Source organism: Periplaneta americana, chromosome 4 (assembly GCF_040183065.1).
Source record: "Periplaneta americana isolate PAMFEO1 chromosome 4, P.americana_PAMFEO1_priV1, whole genome shotgun sequence".
Taxonomy (NCBI): domain Eukaryota; kingdom Metazoa; phylum Arthropoda; class Insecta; order Blattodea; family Blattidae; genus Periplaneta; species Periplaneta americana.
The window spans coordinates 83,102,965-83,120,139 of record NC_091120.1 but is presented as its reverse complement, the minus strand read 5'-3'; the positions used below and the strand labels follow the sequence as shown (position 1 = coordinate 83,120,139).

Sequence of the window (17,175 nt, the reverse complement as noted above, 5' to 3'; positions counted from 1 at the left end):
TTACCCTAACCGTTGTGAAAATGCGTGTTTTGGACTTAACCCTCTCTGGTGCTGGTACATCACACCATAGGTGAGTCCATACAATACTTCGGCTAAATTACTCTTTGGGAAGTTTTGGACTTTCTATACTCGTATTCTTCAAGGAATATGTAAAAACACGATGTTTCGCCAAAGGGGAAAGGTGCTCTACTTCGACTAGTCCAACTGATTGGCCAGCAAATAACCTAGAAGGCGAAAGATTACAAGTAAGTAAGGGATGGAAGGTGTAAAATTTTTTTGTATGCAGCAACAATAATAATACTCCCAAATTTCATTAGCATCAGTATAATCGTTTTTTTTAGTTTATTATTTTTAATTTCGACTTTTTCAAAATGTGTCTACTCCAGCTAAATTGAGGTTACAGGTCTGAAAGAATTGTACATCATCTTCGTAATGCTTATACTGCTAATTTAAGAGCAGAATTTTGAATGTATGAGTGACCTGAAAAAGAAATTAAATCAAGCCAATGTAAATATTTTAATTTGTTTATTGTCCGGATAATATATTTTGTTTTTTTTTTTAATTTTGAACATATTTACACTATTTTATATAAAAAATGTAGCTTTGTTAACTCCACTTTTTAGAACATGCAGTAAAAATTTCAACTTCTTAGCATGAAATTTTTTGGAGCCTATAGTATTTGAATATGAGTAGGCTAAATGCAGTAAAATAAAAGTGTGAAAAATGACCTTCAAAATGTCTATTTCCCATCACGAAAACCTGTTTGTAATAAAATTGTGAAATAACCAAAGCTTGAATTTTGAGGACGATTATGTTGACTATTACACCTTTACTACGTCATACTACTTTTGACCAATAAAACTGTACGAAAGGATGTGTTTCAACCAATCATGACTGTTTAACGCTACAATGTTATCATTTCCCTAGCATATGTGTCTTTGTTTGCCAACATTTCAAACTGCAAATTCTTTACGTTACTATAAACGTACAAAACATGCTTTCCGATCGCCATTTGTTTACTGCACAGATAGTCAACTGAAAATGGCGACTCCGTTCAAACATTCTGGTTAAGCTAACATTAATGAAATAGAATTTTAGCAAGTCAATTAATATTTTATTGTATTAGTACTTTATTTCTTCTAATCGTTTAATACTCAATCTCACTCGAGTTTTGATTTCCTCTAGATAGGTATATCAAAACCTCTAGTGAGATTACTATTGATAAAATTTGGCCAACATATAAAAGAAAGGTCACTGATTTTTTTTGTTTTTTTTTTTTTTTTTTTTTTTTGCAAAAAGAAGAAAATGAGGTTTTCCTCCAAAAATTACCAAATTTCACCCATCTCCTCCCTTAAACAGAAGGATAATAACGATCTCGAAGGTAAATCCTGTCGTAATAAAGTAATAAAATGAGATTCAAATATCATGTATTCTACTCACGTTCACTTAAGACATTTAAAACGTACGCGAAAACTAATCCTTGCAAGGGAAATTGGGGCTCAGAGGAAGTGTCTATGAAAGCTGCAAGCCTGTTTCCCATTTGTCTCACTCTAATTTCGCTGTTCCATTTAAAGGAACCTTCGACAATTTAGCTTTTATATGCTGCAAATCTACGTCACGGGTTTACTGATTGGTTGAAAATGAAGAAAAGATTGTGTGCCGAAGTAGGCCTATCTGTTACAGAGTTTGATAGCAATATTATAATAATAATAATAATAATAATAATAATAATAATAATAATATGATGATGATGATGATGATGATGATGAAAACTTGGTAAAAGAATGGTGGGGAACTAGGAACAGTATATTCTCCCCCAAAATGTGTTCCAAAAGAGTTCTATTACTTTTATTGTATTTTATTTAACAAGTTTTTAACGTTAACATCTTCCTCGGTTAACGTGTCTGGCCGCGAAACCAGGTGGCCCGGGTTCGAATCCCGGTCGGGGCAAGTTACTTGGTTGAGGATTTTTCCGGGGTTTTCCCTCAACCCAATACGAGCAAATGCTGGGTAACTTTCGGTGCTGGACCCCAGACTCATTTCACCGGCATTATCACCTTCATTTCATTCAGATGCTAAATAACCTAGATGTTGATACAGCGTCGTAAAATAATAAAAAAAACCTTTTCCTGTGCCCAGCTGAAGTTCTTTCGTTTTTCTCTAATGTTCCCTATTACTCAAATCCTCATTCTCCAGCCCTTTCTCCTTCATGCTGCTAAAAATTCCATCTTCCATGTAGTCTTAGGTTGTCATAATCTTTTCCTACCAGGTGGTACCCATTCCAGTATCTCATTTTCTCAATCTATCCTCCGTTATCCTTTCACATGTCATTATTTTAGCGGCTTGTTTGTTGTTTGTTATGAAGTCTATAATGGAATTTTGAACCTTCACCTTTTTTCTAATCATATTGTTCCTTATTCTGTGTCTTCTAAAAATTCTTGCGGAGGGCCGCCAGAAATCCACTTAATGTCCAAAATAATCTTGAATTGGTCCGCATTTTAGCTTCCATGTTTCTGCTCTGTGTGTTATTGTACTTCTTCGTACTACAAATTGCACTTTTTGTTTTAGAACTTATATTGCGCTCTCACAAAATGCCATTTAATTTGATATTGTAGGCCTGCCTTTATTTATCCTCTCACTTATTTCAATACCATGACTTGCATCTTTACTAATTTTGTCCCCAAATATGTGTAGTCACCGCATTTTTTTTTTCCATGTCCATCTTCCAAAACCAAATTTTTAAATTGATCATACATTGGTCTTCTGTTATAAACAGTTGATCATCAGCAAATACGTAGTAACGAATGAACTAATATTTTTCTCTTGTTAGCTCCTCTAAGTAAAACATTAGGCCTAAATAAAGTAGGCGATAAACAATAGCCTTCCCTTTTTTTACCTAGTCCTCAACAGTTTTTAGACACGAAACATTACATTTAGATCCGTAGGGATTTGTGTCTTGGTCTCTTTTTCATATATTATTTCTGTAGTGCTCGGGAAAAGTGGCAGAAGTAAAAAATTTTAATTTTACAGGAGAAGGAAAACTGTCTTCACACTGGTTTATGTCGATTTGATTTTCTTCTGTATGAATTATTCTAATGAGAGAAATACTTATGTCTCTTCTCCCAAGCGAGCACATGTTCCGTAAGTTGTCAATAAATTAATAAAAAATGTTTATGGAAACTGACTTATACCACTTTTCCCAAGCACTGCAGATTTAGCAGTTGAGAAGTTGGAACTATTTTCAGTCATAGACCGTAATTGCTTCCACACTTAAAATTTATTTAACCTCGATAAAAACATGTGCTCATTTTATAAATTAGCATGCTTACGACTGCAAACGACGAAAAAGAAAACACGACTACTCTTAATATTTGAATGCTTGCTCGTTAAGTTGTAGTCGACCATAATAAATCGCGTGTGACAAAACTGTGTACGGTAATGTCTAGTTGAAACAGAGTTGTACCGAGATTGGTTCTAGACTAAAGAGGTAGCGCCTGAAGGCAAGATAAATAACAGTTCTTTATATAGCACAGAACAACTGGAGCGAGCTGTCGTGGTTCATGCAGAAGTGTAAACAAAACATATGATTTCAGTGGATGAAGGCAGGCTCTTAATGTGAGTTGGAATGGAATGAAATTATGCTTAATATGGGGAAACGGGAGAATCCCGAGAAAACCCTCAACTGCGACCTCGTTCGCCACAAGTGAATGAAAAATCCCAGGCCTGGCCGGAACTCGAACCCGGAACGCCTGTGTAACAGACTGAAGGTCTGACCACTCAGCCACCGCTGGGACGCAATACAGTACGATTATGTAGTCCTGACAGTCGCCAGCGATCTGCGCCTGGGTCAGGCGAGCCCATTTAGTTACTCGCTTGTCTTCGGAGCGATCGGATGTCATGCGTGCGGTAGAGCGGAATGTTTCCAGTACAATTAAGCTGTACTGCATTCCTTTACCGACCGCTCGCCCTTATCTCTACTCCGGAACTCTCCCCACTCCTCCTATTACTTCCCTTCTTTCGCGTCGCTGAGCTGTCAGGACTAAATAATCGGTCTGTATTGATGTGATGTCAACAACGTTTCGGAAATATCAGGATCGATTGCTGTCCTAGCAAATTCAATTGCCTAGGCGACTCCTCTATATGTTTCGAGTGATACGACTCTAATGATTAAGGTTTGGGTAAAGTAGCCGTATCAGGATAGGCACCTTTGGTCCGTGCGTTTTGTCTACAAACATTAACTATATGTCGCGTGTTCCCTAGCCAACATAGTGACGTCGTACTCGTATATTCAGTTCCTATCGGCTGATGTTTTAGCTAGGAGGCCATTGACTTTAAGCCTAAGTAAACACTACCCCCTTGCACTAGCTAAAAAAAACTACCTGCTGGGAAGAGAGCTCCCCACCGCCTGCCACTTACATCATAATATTAGGAGTTATTGATACTGGTCAATCAGCTTATTCCCTCCATTTTAGTAAACAGTTGTGGAGTTTGCTACAAGTGTGGAAAGATTAGATTTATTCCTTGAAAAAAAAAAAGTGAAAATGGGACGAAATTCAGGAGTGTGGACGTGAAGTGGCAGATTATTGGGATGCGGAAGAATGACTTGAGATAATATCGAACTCTATTCCAAAATTAATTGATCTAAATACATCCATTCTGGAGTAATTAATTTCTTTCCTACAAAAAGTGTAATTTTTCAGTAAGTTTTCATAACATAAAAATTGTTATATAATCCACAGTTTGAAAGATAGAGAGATTAGTTTGCAATTTTCACAGGCATTTGGTCCCTTTATAAACATCAGGGGATTTCACATAAATATAAGGAAAGGAGTGTAACATCTCTTTCACCTATTTCAGGCCTTAGAAGGAGTACCTTCACTACGGATGATGAGATTTTTCTTTCAAGCTAGTTTTGATCTACTTTTACGTACTACTCTTCACGTAAATTTGAGGAGCAAATGCATTCACAAGAAGGTAAATGGTGCTAATACAATCAGAAATGCTGCAGTTTTGTTAGAAGTGGGAATTTATTTGACTTGCATCTTTTCCCTCAGTAGGAAAGTGGCCTTAATAGAAGAGGGAAAATATTCCTTGACTTCAGATATTAGACTCTTTCACAGTTCAATTATATTACCTATAGCATAAGTACGGGGTGGACAATTAAAACTGGCCCGTGGAAAATATATATGAAATATATGAATTTATATGTATAAGACTGCAGGAAACCGTGATTTCGATGCTACAGTGGGTTGCTGTCACATGTCCGCACATGCGCATCTTCCACAGGATCTGTCCAGAGTTTTGCTGTGTCGTTACATTTGAGTGAGTGAGAGGAGCAGACATGTTTGTTCTTGTTTTGTATTTGTCCTGTAACGTCTCCGCGATGGCTCCGTATCGTGTTGACCAGACAGTCAGGGAGGACGGCATAGTGAGAGTCTAGTGTTGGTCCAAAGATATCCTCCCCTACACCACATTGGAGTGTTTAAAGGAGAGGATTAATAATTACACAAAGGATTATTTCTAATCAAGAATTTGATGACTAATGCAACTTGATATTTTTTAAAACTTGAAACAGGTGTTTTAAATATGAAGGATGATCCTGCCTGACAAAGCAAAAATTTGTTTCTTAATAGTGGAATGGGAGTTTAGCTACGGAAAGCTCGGTATTTCATTTATTTATCATCTTCATCATCAACATCATAGACTGCACGGTACAGCTGTGTTGTCCTGTTCCGATTTCACAAGTAGGCCTATAATGTCTAAGGGCTGAGGCAGGATGGCTCACCTGTCAGCATGGAGTTCACTTAAAACTATATTCTCCAGAGCTTCTTTGGTCTGCCTACATTGCGCCTTTACTGTATATATACAGTAATTAAAACAGTTTGGTTATAGACTGTATTCTGTGAAACTTATAAGTTGCTGGTTTTTACGTGGGAGGTTACTGGACTGCCGAGTAACCTCTAATCTGGAGGATCAGAGTTTTATTTTAAGTCTTAGAAGGAATACCTTCACTACGGCTGATGAGATTTTTCTTTCAAGTTAGTTTTGATCTACTTTTACGTACTACCACAGTCTAGTATATACAGTCACGAAGCTCAATACGTAGTAAATATCCATCCATAGATAGTTGCTAACCACTAGGATCGCTACTATCGCCTCATTACAGACAATGCGAAATAGTACCGGCACAGTCTATTGTTCCTAGCACCCTCAAGCTTCGTGACTGTATATACTAGACTGTGGTAGTACTCTTTATGTAAATTTGAGGAGGAAATGCATTCACAAGAAGGAAATCTAATACAATCGGAAATGTTACAGTTTTGTTAGAAGTGGGTAAGTGGGAATTTGACTTGCATCTTTTCCCTCAGTAGGAAAGTGTTCTTAATAGAAAAGGGAAAATACTCCTTGACTTCAGATATTAGACTCTTTCACAGTTCAATTATGTTAACTATAACGGAAGGATGTACTTTTATTTCAATTTCATGACAAATCTCTTTGTCCTTTATTTTCCTAGTTTTTTTCCTACCAGCTTGGGTACCAGAAAACAGAGATTGTAGGTATGACCGGTAACAGGTAAGCGTGTCATAGGTTGTTACAACCTGGTCTAGACAACTTAAGACGAACTCTAAGATTGTGGAGCAAGGTTCTACACTTAACACTACTTGTTTTTTTGATTACCATAAAAAGAACGCATTTATTACACGTAAAGTGAGAATATGAAGTGTCGCAATAAACACTTTTAATGTCACATCAATTGTGAAGTAATAGAATACAAAGTGCACATAATATACCATAAACTTTGCTATATGAGTCAACGCATGTGAAATGTATTGCAGATATTATTATCAGTGACATGATTTGGTTCCTATGTTGATAAAGTCGATGACATAGCAATAATTCTTAAGTAGATGAGAAATACACTATTTGGCACTATTCCATTTTCGCAATCAGTCAATAACAACTGCTTTATGTTGTAGTGACTTTAGTGAACTGTCAACTGTCAATTCTCTTTTGCCATTACAAGCATAATGAACTCTGATCTACTGAGGCCAATATGCATTTAAAAAATTGTTCTCTGTTTCACAGCAATAATAAAAGAATACATTTTACTCGTAATTTTATTGTTACAGCTTAATTTTCTAAAGATTGATTATTATGTTGCAATATCTCTTATACAGGTTATAATATAGTCTATAGTCTGTATGTTGCATACATTTAGGAATATAATGCAAAGTGATTTTATTTGGAAATAATGCTCCGGCTCATAATTTAATATGTTTTTCGTTGTGCAGTGCCGTTTTAGGATCACGGCCAACTCGGCACACACTGGAGGCCTCGCTCTTAGTCTAGTCTTCAGCATAGTTTATAATAATTTCGACCTCCTTTTTTATGTTTACAATGTATAAAATCATCAACGTGTAAGAGAGATACATTCTGTTCTGTTCTACAGAAGTTTGTGTGTGTGTGCGCGCGTTCGAGTAGAAGAGAGACTTAATAAATTGTGCTATAAGTGTCAGTAGTGCCAATGTCGATTTTTAATTGAAAACCCCAGCCTCACAGGGACTCCAACCCCAGACCAAAGGTCTAGATAACTCAGCCACAGTAAGACACAAACCTACGTACGTACAGTTGTGGCAAAAAATAACCGGACCGACCCTTGTAGCTGATTTCAGAGCCTTGTTCACTCCAGAGCACGATAGACTGGTAACTAAGACTTTCGTGGTTCGAATCCTGCCTGGGAAGGAAACTTTGTTTTGTTCCTTATTCAAATTTATTCCCAATACGTTTCGATTGCAGCGATATTTTACTACTTAATTAATTTATTATTCTCAGAACATGAATTTTACCTGCAATCGAAAAGTACTGGGAATAAATCTGAATAAGAAACAAAAAAGTTTCCTTCCCATGCAGGATTCGAACCACGAAAGTCTTAGTAATCAGTCTATCGTGCTCTGGGTGAACAAGGCTCTGAAATCAGCTAAAAGGGTTCGGTTTTTTTGCCACTACTGTACGTACATACATACTGTACATACATATATACATACATACATACATACATACATACATACATACATACATACATACATACATACATACATACATGCATATTTTTCTGTTCCCAAATTAAATTGCATATTCTGCTGACAAACTATTCTTTCTAAAGCCCTGATTGACAAATTAAGAAAGTTCCGTTTTGTTTATGGTAACAGTTATTAATAGTTTTATTCTGATCATTTTAGCATTTAATGGTTGCTCAAATTTGGTAAACCTCCTCTTTACGTTTCTGTAATATGTGATTACCGGTAACGCCTTGTGGAGTATAAGAAAAATGTATCCAGTAGGCCTGCAGAAAGTTATATTCATACAAAGACACACATTTCACCATTTAGGTCTCACATTATTATGTATCCTGTAAAAACAGAAAATGAACTACAATAATTATTATCAATATTATTATTGTCTTATATTTTTATAGCTTGTATATCTAATTTATTTTGACCTACTGTTCACATTTTATTATGCATTTTTCTTTCTTTCTACATATTATATATTATGTTTGATTTCTACTGACTTGTTTACATTATATTATGATTATCTACTTCAGTTTTGCGTGTAAAATTGTAGTGTACTTTACTTTGTAAATTTGTAGTGTTTTTTGTATCGCAGTTTTACTCCTGGTCGAGTGTTATAGAAGGCCGTATGGCTTTAACTCTGCCAGGTTAAATAAATAATAATAATAATAATAATAATAATAATAATAATAATAATAATAATTATTATTATTATTATTACTTACATAGATGCATCATATTGTACACATATATTTATTTACTGAATTTGTATATCCATAATATTACTTAATTTTTTGCGTATTTGCATATTGATCTCAGTATTTGTGGGCTATTTTCATACACACCCCGACTTTAATTATAAATAAGAGTAATTCTTCTCTCGGACGATTTCAATTCTTCTAATGGAAAACCTAAAAATAAATATGAATTTCTAGTCCGATTCAAATGTTACGTCGTTATGCAGTCTGACGTAGGCTACATTCTTGACAATGTAAGACTTCTTCAATAATTAAGTCCCATAGCAACGTCACAAAAGAAAACTTCTCGGAAATCAATACTCGAAGATTCTGCCGTCCTCTAGATGTAAGCATAGTTGAGTGAGATATTTACCAAAGGAACTGAGATTCGATTACCAAATGTTTCAAGGTGACAGAAGGATGGAAATGTGGCGATAAGCTAATTAGAAATGGCACAATGAGATTGTCTCGGAAGTTAACAGAGGAATATAAGAAATTAAGCAAAATCTTACTAAAAGCGAGCGATGGCGATCTTACGAGTACAGACGAGCGTGCACAAAAAAATAAGCGAATTGAGGAACACTAAGTAAATTAATCCATGCGCGAAAGTCCATGAAGGGTCTCACATCTATATGCTTCGCAGAGGGGAATGATCATCCAATGATATATTTTTTACTTGGTTATTTAACGAGGCGTATGAACTACGAACTTATTTAGCGTCGATGGAATTGGTGATAGCGAGATGAGGCCGAAGATTCGCCATAGATTACCTGACATTTGCCTTATAGTTGGGGAAACCTCGGAAAAAACCCAATCAAGTAATCAGCCCAAGCGGGAATCGAACCCGCGCCCGAACGCAATTCCGGGTCGGCAGGCAAGCACCGTAGCCAACTGAGCTACGCCGGTGGCTCTGCTCTCCAACAAGCATGGCGGTACATGTAGTCAGCACGATGATCCCCTCAGCCGTTATAGCTGGCTTTCAAAACCGGATCTCGCTATTTAGCGTAGCTTTCCATATTCATCGCGATGCTGGGTGGGCACAGATCCCACAGGCTACACTTGCCGAAATTTCACAAGAAAATTCCTTCTCCATGAGAGCTTGAACCAGAGCTCATTCCATAACACGAGTTCAGGCATGACGCCTTAGACCACGACGCTACGACGAAGAATACTAAGTACGCCTACTTGGAAGTTATTTTTTCATTATTGGCTATACAGCCCTTGTGGACTCTGCTATACGTCAGAATTTATCGGAACCTAAAGCTATACATACAAAAATAAGGACTTTCCGTCGTGGGAGAACTGTATGTCATACATAAAGGAACAATGACTAAGGCAATTCAAGAATATGCTGTTAGTTCTGCTTGTATGGAACCTAAATATATTGAATGGGAATACAATATATAATGATTCTCTCACGTGTTAATATTGAACTAAGTTTATAAATACCGGCACGTAGTTGACTAATTCAATATTAACACGTGAAAGTAATCACTATATCGTCGTTGTTCTTGCAATAACTCCTATGTGACATATTTATCGATTTTCAGATATTTGCTCCATTAAATAACTTAAATAGTGATACAGCAAATAATAAAATCTCACATATATATATATGTAAGTTAATTATATTTCTTTTTTTCGAAAATGTAAGAATTCACAGTCTCCTATGTACGGCTGCCATAGGATGAATAAATGTGTTTTTTCTTCCTACTGAAAAAAATTCATATTTTGCACATAGGAGTTATTGCAGAAACAACGACGATATATTGTATTCCTATGTGATATAGCCTAGTGTTAAAAGTTATGCAGTCAAGATGAATATTGAATAATTTTATTTCCATGACCGAAATGTATAAAAAGTGAAATTACGTTGAATATAATACAAACGCTATACCAGTCAAATATAATATAAGAACAAAGTCAGTGGGACAGACAGTAGTGAAGTATGGCAAATGGAAGAAAAGAAAATAGGCTAATGACAGATAAGCCACGAGAAAATCGAGAATATAAAAAAAAATTAAGAATAGTTAAAAATGAGTGAAAACATGAACGTCTCACATATGCGACATAAAAATTAAACAAATGCTGTATTTCGGCCTCTTACAATCAGTGAATATATGAAAATATTTCGAAGTCGATTGGGTTGAGAGTTGGCTTAACAAGATACAGAATTTAAAATTATTCCGTTATTTCACAAATCCTGGTTTCCAGAAGAAACTCTCGAAGTTGAAACTTTTCGAAGGAAGTGCTTTGTGGCATAGTGATAACACTTTGACTAATGTTATGGAGAGTTCTAATTCTAACGTCGATGCTAACTTTATTTCTTGTCGATATCACTTGATAATAAGAGACTTAATTCACTCCAGTGTATTAAAGAACTCCTGGAAAATTTATCTACGTAAGGTACGATAAATACGGAGCTTTTTTTAACGTGTAGTTGAGTTTGCACAGTTTTAAGCAACAGCTTTTTGAGTATTTCCCGAAGAAAGTCAAAACAATTACAACAGTCACAGATGAATACTAAATCCCTTTTTAAATACTTTTGTTGAACTGACTGAAATTCCAAAAAAGAAAAAGAAAAAAAAATGTTAAAGGAAAAAATCATTGAAATATGTACCTACTGATGGAATATTGAAGCAAGAATTTTTTCGCATAGTAACCTATAGATCAGTTTTGCATCAAAAGATTGCAAGAATACATTGAGCTTGCAAAAGAAGCTCATAATTTTTTACAACATTTGCAAACTTCGTGTTTATGCAAAATAAGTTTCTCGTCTACAATTGACATCAAAACAAAGGTAAAAAATCTTCTTAAACTCGAAATTGATATCACTCTATGTATCGAATACAGATATCAGATTTCAGAGGTACTTTCTGGGAAAGAAAGAAAGAAAGAAAGAGAAAGAAAGAAAAAGGGAAGAAAGAAAAGAAAGAAAAAGAAAAAGAAAGAGAAAGGAAAGAAAGAGAGAGAAAGAAAAGAAAGAGAAAGAAAAAGAAAGAGAAAGAAGAGAAAGAAAGAGAGAGAAAAAATAAAGAGAAAGAAAATAAATAAAGAGAGCGAAAAAAATAAAGAAAGAAAGAAAGAGAAAGGAAAGAAAGAGAGATAAAAAATAAAGAGAAAGAAAAGAGAGAGAGAAAGAAAAGAAAGAAAAAGAGAAGAAAGAGAGAGAAAAGAAAGAAAGACAAGAAAGAGAGAGAGAAAGAAAAGAAAGAAATAGAAAGGAAAGAAAGAGAGAGAAAGAAAAGAAAGAAAGAGAAAAAGAAAAGAAAAGAAATAAAGAAAGAAAGATAAAGCACATTTATCGCATCAAATATTTTATTCTACAGCTGCTGAAACATTATTGATTTTTATGTTCGACGTTGTTTATGTATCTAAATATAAAACAAATTTACGCCTATGTTAATAAAATGTTTTTTTTTTGTTTTATTTTGTAAATCATCTCTCGGCCCCTTTCAGCCACTGCAATAGACCAATGAGAACGACTGTCTGCACAGATAGAGAGTAGTGGTTTTGGAACTTGGAGGATATAGAACGTTATAGGTAAGGCGTTAAATATGTAGAATAACAGAGTAAACAATGGTAGACTATATCCACAGCCGCTTTGTCCATCAAAATCATCACACGATCGAACAGGCTTCTCTTTGGTGAAAAGCGTTCAGTGAACCGAGAGAGCTGTTGCTGACTTCAGAATCTGTTCTCATTTTGTATAGTCTTTGACTATGCATGTATGTCAAAAGGCAGCACTATACTATTTTGGAGAAGTAGGCTATAGATTCTGCGATAATATAAGCGTCCATGTATAGAGTCCTAAGAATTGTCCTTCAAGTGCAGTACACAGAACCTAGATACATAATATGTGTCGTGGAGAGAAGTAGGCCTACATATAAGTCTAGCTGTATACATTATTTGCTACTTATTAGTACTATCAGTTGAGAATTACAGGCATTAACTATCATTAATGCAATTAGGAATAAGCACATTGGACACTGTCCAGGACGAGCCGATTTCTATTAGTACTAAAACGCCATACATTGCGTTCTATATCGATATAAATAGTTCTTAACATTCGAATTTCATTGTCGATAAGTAGAACATAGGTAACAATTTTATATCTCTTGTCTGTCTGCCAAGTACTACTTTGAAACCAAAATTAGTCGGCTGCAATAAGCAGAGGAAAACTTAAAAACTCTTCATTTGTGTAAAATGTATACGGTACGTCGTATAACCATACGTACTGTGTGCAAATACAAAGTATTAAAATAAGAAGCATTTCAGTATTTTGAGAGTAGTAATATTCATCAAAACAAGAAAATAAAGTCTAATAAATAGAGCACGGATGTTAGGCAAAATGCTTTTTTTTTTTTAAACTGAGTGTATGTATGAAAGGCCTATTAGAGATGAACACGTTTCCACACATTTGGGGACGATAGATCCAATTTTTATTTTGTCTTTTTTGCCTATTTTAGCTCCCGTTACCTATTTTAAGGTTAAATACCTTTTTTAGCCTTTTTACATAGTTATCATACACTTTCTATATTTTTAATGCATTTAAAATATACCGCACATAAATTGTCTCAAAAACAAAAAAATAACGGTTGTATAAATTAAAAATATATATTCACCTCACACAAATATTTGCTGAGAATCTTATTCTCCAACAATACATATGTTTCCAAGAATTCGTAAACTTTTCTCCCCTACCGATTTCATCTTTTATGTCACTTAACAAAGATGTCTGAACAGTATAACCCTCAGTGCTCAGGTCACTTCGGGGTTAACCAGAGAAAGAAAGGGGATGAGGGAAGTATTAAAAGCAAGTCTCCATGTCCCGTTACTGTTGTCGCTTGCACGCACAAGTCACGCGTACTTTGAAGTCTCTAATCCCTTCTCACACCCCTCGTTTTGAGACAATATACAGTCTGTTTTTCCCGATCTCTGAAAGAATATAGAGACAGTCCTTCTGAAATAAGTTGTTTTAAGTTTGCTCCAATCACTTCAGTAGAAGTAGAAAGATCTTTTTCCACTACGAAAAACGTTCTCTCTGACAGGCGGCTCACTATGACAGTTGACAACTTAAAAAACATCTTGTTGTGACATGTAACCAAGGAAAGTGAGTACCGTATGGGATAGTTTATTAAGTATTTGTCTATTTTTTGTCTGTTTCCATGAATCAAATAAATGCCTATTTCACTGCCTGTTTTTACTATTTTAGTACATATATGCCTGCCTATTTTAATCAAAATAAGTGTCTAAACATCCGGGCTCTACTAATAAATATGGATCCTAAAATTAACACATCATCATAGGAGATGCTCAGTGCGATTTCCATTAAAAGAAAAGAGCATTCATTATTCTGAGAGGTGGTAGTACTCATAAAAACAAGGAAAAAAACTAATAAACATAGTCTTAAAATTAATATCTTCCTATATATGAGTACTTGTTCATCAACATCATACGAGATGGTCAATATTTTCTCCATTCATTGCAACGCGTTCGTCTCCCTACGCCTTAGGGAATCATAGCTTGTTACTCTCTTGTTTACTGTGTTTCCGATACGTTGCTATGACATCCCAGCCTTGGGCATAAAGGGGAAGGGAAAAAGAAAGAAAATACCTCTGTCTATATCCTTTTCGCTTCACGGCTTTAGAAACGAACACAAAGTAAGTCACTGTGCATCGTGTGGATTTTAGGCTACCAGAGAGAGCCGAAGGTTATCCTGCTTCTTTATACAATCCGTCAATCAACAGTGCTTGCTTTCCTGTGTACTCGTATTGGCCCGAAACATAACTGTCTCTGCCAGGGAAGGTGGAGTGGGGAGTTAAGGGGTAGTCTGCAGCGACTCGATTGAGTTATTAACGCTCGGATCTGGTATATCCAATAAGAAACGAACAAAGATCTCATAATAAAGATATGCTGTTCTTACAACACCATTTTCAAAGCCCACGTTTCGTACAAAATTTAGTTTTAGGACACATGCTTATTAGACCTTTTTTCTTGTTTTAATTAATACTACCATCTCTCAGAATATTGAATGAAAATCACATTCAGTATACTCGTATTCTACAGTGTTTATGAACAAGTACTCATATCTTGAAATGTTATATTAAGTTTAAGACTAGATTTAGTAGACTTTTTTGTTTTGATTAATACTACCCTCTCTCAGAATACTGAATGAAAATCACATTGAACATATTCTATAGTGTTTATGAACAAGTACTCATTTCTTGAAACGTTATATTAATTTTAAGACTCGATTTAGTAGACTTTTTTGTTTTTATTAATACTACCGTCTCAGAATATTGAATGAAAATCAAATTGAGCATATTCTGTGGTGTTTATGAACAAGTACTCATTTCTTGAAATGTTATATTAATTTTAAGACTCGGTTTAGTAGACTTTTTTGTTTTGATTTATACTACCGTCTCTCAGAATACTTAATGAAAATCAAATTGAGCATATTCTGTAGTGTTTATGAACAAGTACTCATTTCTTGAAATGTTATATTGATTTTAAGACTCGGTTTAGTAGACTTTTTCGTTTTGATTTATACTACCGTCTCTCAGAATACTTAATGAAAATCAAATTGAGCATATTCTGTAGTGTTTATGAACAAGTACTCATTTCTTGAAATGCTATATTAATTTTAAGACTCGGTTTGTTAGACTTTTTTTCTTGTTTTGATTAATAATACAATCTCTCAGAATATTGAATGAAAATTACATTGAGCATACTGTATAGTGTTTATGAACAAATACTCATATCTTGAAATGTTATATTAATTTTAAGACTCGGATTATTATACTTTTTTCTTGTTTTCATGAATAGTACTGCGTCTCAAAATATCGAATTTTTTAAACATCCTATATACATACACGCATACATGCACACGCACACACACATACACACAAGCTAAATTTAAATTAAAATATCTCTTGAAAATTACACTAATTTTGTGGCTAAAAGGCAAAACGTGATGTGATGTAATTTCTTGCAGTTTTTCAGGAGCGAGAATTTAAAGCTTGGACGACTGTATAAAATAATAATAATAATAATAATAATAATAATAATAATAATAATAATAATAATAATAATAATAATAATAATGTTTCATAACAATGGATTAGAGAGAAAAATAAAAGATATATGCATGTCACTTCTGCTACAATAAAGATACTATCAGGATGCACAATCTCATTTTTGCCAAAACTAACATAGCTTTTGCCTTTCAACCACAGGATTATTCTACATTGGACTTTGATTATCGACAAATTTGAATGTGACCTATATGTAGATCTATAGAAACTGAAAATATCTCCAAAAATCTGTTTATAAACCTGTCTATCCTGTCGTGTCCTACGTACCCATCTCTAACTGCCCTATCTACAGTTTCTCCATGCTCCTAGAGAGGTTTATTCAGAGCTCATGTTTTGACTTTTCGACCAGTGCTGGACGGGAAAATGATGTGATTCTCGGCAGTGTCGGGCAATCACATTGGCAATGAACAAACATCGATATCCGTGTCTCACACGCGATACCGAACTGTGCATTATCCCTTGCGTACATAATGGACGGAAAACTAATTTTAGTTAGCTTGAGAAATCAATACGTATATTCCAAATTGCGTGAAGTCTTTGAATACCGTTATTTATTCACAAAAATTGACAACATGTCTCCAGAGATAAGCTGCTGTGTTCAAAATTTAAGGATAGTAAACATTGGAATAATTCTGAATTTTATGCTTTAGGCCTAAAAAACTTTCATACATAACTTAGGGTCATAGTAATTATTCGATATATTTCATGTAGGGTTTTTAATATCGACACCTCGACCCAATGTTCTTAGAAAAAAAGGAAACTTACATCTCTTCAGTTTAACTAAACGTTTGAAGGAAAATTTTCTGTAGACACAAATAAGAAGGAACTGCAAACAATAACTTTAAACTGTATTTTATGCGTTTAAAAATATCACATGAAATATCACAGAAAGTAGACCTATGTTGTGTGGTATCCAAAAGAATGTATAAATTTTAAAAAGGTTCAATAATTGGACGAGACCATAAAATTAGAACTTAAAATAACTATGTTTACACAGCAAATCAAAAACACTGGTTGATTATAAAATGTTTTAGCAATCGAGTCTGGAATGCAATTTGTTTCTGTATACCTTGAAACCAAATATTTGGCATCTTGCTTCATTATATCGAGATAAACACGGTTTAACAGTTTACTGCATTTTTATTTACTGACGTTTGACAGCGCTCAGCGAACAAGTATAAATCTTATTTTCAGCTTTTAAAAGAGGAGACGTGAAGACTCCTAACGAGTTTTTAGTGGCAGCAAAGGGTATATTCATACAGTCTATAT

At 34.7% G+C, this 17,175-nt stretch overlaps 1 protein-coding gene across 4 annotated transcripts in view; it reads right to left on the bottom strand.

The window, feature by feature from the left end:
* sr (stripe) overlaps positions 1 to 17,175 on the bottom strand; it is a 1,127,550-nt gene that overhangs the window by 53,099 nt on the left and 1,057,276 nt on the right. The gene's annotated exons all lie outside the window — the stretch shown is intronic.